The sequence below is a fragment of the Parus major genome, chromosome Z (genome assembly GCF_001522545.3).
Source record: "Parus major isolate Abel chromosome Z, Parus_major1.1, whole genome shotgun sequence".
Lineage (NCBI taxonomy): Eukaryota > Metazoa > Chordata > Aves > Passeriformes > Paridae > Parus > Parus major.
Window position 1 is genome coordinate 52,268,481 of NC_031799.1, and position 3,580 is coordinate 52,272,060.

Sequence of the window (3,580 nt, forward strand, 5' to 3'; positions counted from 1 at the left end):
CCAAGTTCATATTTGGTAAATCTAAATGCTCTAACCTTCATACTTTAACCTGGGGCATACTTGCTTTCACACTGCAAGAGTATTCAAGGCAATGGAATGATTTGGTGCAAGATGGAATTCAAATCCTTAATGTTTCTTGCTGCTACTGCTCTGAGTGCCCCCATTCTCCATACTCAATATACGATGTGTCACAGCCACAGTGAATGAAGCAGAGAAGAAAGTGGCTAAAGCACAGGTTAACATCTAGAATCAGAAGAGAAATGATTTTACTCTAATGTGACTCTCTAAATAGCCAAGGCTTTTAATTTATTGTTTTTTATACCTTGAACTATGTGTCTAGGAAAATTAGTATTTTGTGTAGTCTAAGAACTGTCCACCTTTGCCTAAGATGTTCTTTGTAGTTCTGACGAATCTCTGATGCATCAGAGGAAGATGGAGGGAAAGAAGGAAAGCTTTTTTGAGCACAGAAACTGATTTCTGATCTCTTCTGACTTCCTTTGGTTAATCCATACTATTTTGGACTCCTCACATACATTTTACACTCCCTTCTAATATTTTCAGCAAACATATTCTTACTTCTCTTTCATGCTCCCAGCGCCATTCCTGATTTCTTTCCACATCCTCAGATTGTATTTGCCCAGGCTTCTGGAGAAATCCTTTGCATCTGATTCAGTTACAGACATTGGCTGGTGTCAGTTGCTGTCTCTTGACTATTAGTCAAAGAGGATTTTTTTGCATCTTAGTTACTTCAAACCCAACAAATGCCTAAAGGGGTTCCATGATGATGATTTATGCAAATACTTTAGTGAAGCTCCTAGATGATATCCAGACTGCTCTGGTGGTATGCAGTGATAAAGATCAATTATTGCTAGAATGAAATTAATTATCTGGCTATATCTTTATTTTTAAGGAGGCTATTGATAGTTCCAAAGCAAGGAGGTATGTCTAGTAATCATGAATGAAGTGCCTTCTCCACTTGTGCAGGCCTCTCTTGGAAGTCTGCATGCAGAAGAACACACACAATCTTTGCAGATTATTAACTTTAGATCAATTCTTTGTCAATAAAAATTAAAATGAAAAATTAAATTAAAAATTAAATCAATTGGAAGTTTAGTAGCATAATAGGAAAATGAAAACGCTGAATTAATAATGGGACAATTTACATTAATAATAGTAATTGTATTATTTGGTACAAAGACCAACCTTTCCAAGAGGTAAGTTTTTTTGTGTCTTGAATCAGCTACACCTCTTTAGCCAATCAGTTTTTGTGCTAATCATTGTGGTTTATATTTTTGAGATTTTCAGTCTAATCACTTGTATTTTCCCTAACCATCGAAGCTTTTAATTGTAACAATGAATTCTATGGGTTATTTATAATATTCTGTTTAAAAAAAAAAAAAAAAGATAATAAAGAAAAACTTGAAATAACAGTTTAAAAAGAGCGTTGCACTTTTAGAGGAGTATTTTTGCAATTGTTATTCTCGTACACCGATAGTGGACATGGGAACATCTGAAATCCTTCCGACTGTGTTCACTGCAGTAGCTCTAGAATGCTGCCTCCTGCTTCCCCCTGTGTTTCCTGTGGAAGAAAAAAAAAATAAAAAATTTCAAGGTTTCTTTCTGCAGATGTGTTTTATGACTGAAATCTTAACTGTTGCCTGGCTTTTAGTCTTGTTATCAGCCCAGGTCTTTCTCTGTGTTCTTTTCAAAGCTGAATAGACTGAATATGGTAAATTATTTCATAAGAGGGCATCCCTTTGATTTATAATATTGAGACTATTACTTAATTTTTGAACTTTCTAAAGATAACAAGGTGCTTCCTTTTTAAATGCAATGCCATAAGTCAACCTGAGTTCATTCTAGACTTGACCCAGTTTTATCAAAAGATTTATGAAATTAGCAAACTTGGCTCAAATATGACTGAAAAGCTGCACTGAGATGCATCACATTATGATTAAGATCTTGTTGTAGCCCTACTCTAAGTATTATCTAAATATCTTCAGTAGAAAGTTTAAACCAGAAATTACCTAGGAAAATTACTATTACTTCTGCTGTAAGCAAATGTAGGGCCTAAAACCAGTTTTGGGTGACCATTCAGGGCTACTTTTACTTTTTCTGAGCCTGATTTCCAGGATTTGAATTTTACATCTTTTCCACAGAACACATTTTCCCCTTAAAAATATATATGTTTATCCTTGTATTATAAAGGATATTTATTACTCTTGTTATTAATCCAAGTAATCTTTAGTCTTTCTATAAGAAATTCACTAGAGTGGAATCAAAATATTGTTCAGTACAGAATGAACCTGCCTTGTAGGCAAAAAGCAAACTAAGAAGCATTCAATGTAAGTAGAATAAAGACCATCAGCATTAGTCTATGCAATATCCTGATATTTTACAGGCCTTTTGGACCTGAATATATCGGCCATGCTTCAGAAACCTCCATAAACTTGTATAAATGTTTTTTTTGCAATGATTTTTCAAAGTTTCCAGTAACAATCACTTATTGGTCTCTTGTGAGTTGTACTGCATGAACTGATATTATAAAGGAAAACAAACTGGTTTTGTTTTATTTCTCTGAAGTGCTTTCTAAAAGATTTCTATTCAAAATGTACATACTGGATCATATTCTGCCCCTAGCTATGACGTCTTATAAAATGACATTGACTTTATTACTGTCCACCTTTTCTCTGGCCTATTTCCATGTACTTCAGGTTGCCTGTGTAACTAAGGAGGGAAAATTTGACCTGGGGTGTGTGTTTTGCTTCAGAATGAGCTGCATTATTTACCCTCAGTGAGGCAGGTACAATAGTTCCTGCATTGCACACACTTAGAATGTTCCCCCTTGCAAAGCTCCTCAGCAAAGAACTTCCCAGAACAGTCAGTATTTGCACATGAAGAACAGTGCTCAGCTGCAGGTCAGGAATGCTCAGGGGTGTGGAACAGAAATTACTGTGCAGGTCAAGGACCTTCTGCTATGAGGAAGAAAGGGACTGGACAGGGACCATGAGGTGCTGGACTCGCTGATTCTGTACTGATGGAAAGGATGAGGGCAGCAGAGGTCTTGCTGCAGTGGGAGGACCATGTGTCCTGATCCATCCAAAGTCCCTGCTGGGGCTCTTGTAGGACTGAAAAGAAAATGCAGAAAATAGGTTCAGGAGAAGCAGCCGTACTTGACATACTACCTGATTGCTAGCCTAGGAAACGGCCAAAATTCTTTACACCTAGGAGACACCAAAATTGTTTTCCACCTTGACGCTGCCCCTGCCGCGGCTCTCCTCGCCCTGGCTAGCTCCTGCTCCCTAGCCGCTGGCAGTGCCGGGAGTGGGGAACGGTCTGGGAGTTAGTTGCCCCAGACTGAACCTTCAGAGCCTGCAAGCCGCCAAGCTCTGTGGTCTCAGGTGCGTCGTGGGTGCCCGATGAAGGCAAGGAGGAGGCTCAGAGTCCCAGGTTCTCTCCAGAAACCAGGTTTTATTCCAGGGTCAGGAGCAGTGGATGGGGGAAGGACTGGAAAGGTCAAGGGTAGGACGATCTGAGCAAGGAGCACCCCTGTGCGCTCCAACTTAAGGTGGGGAGGGTA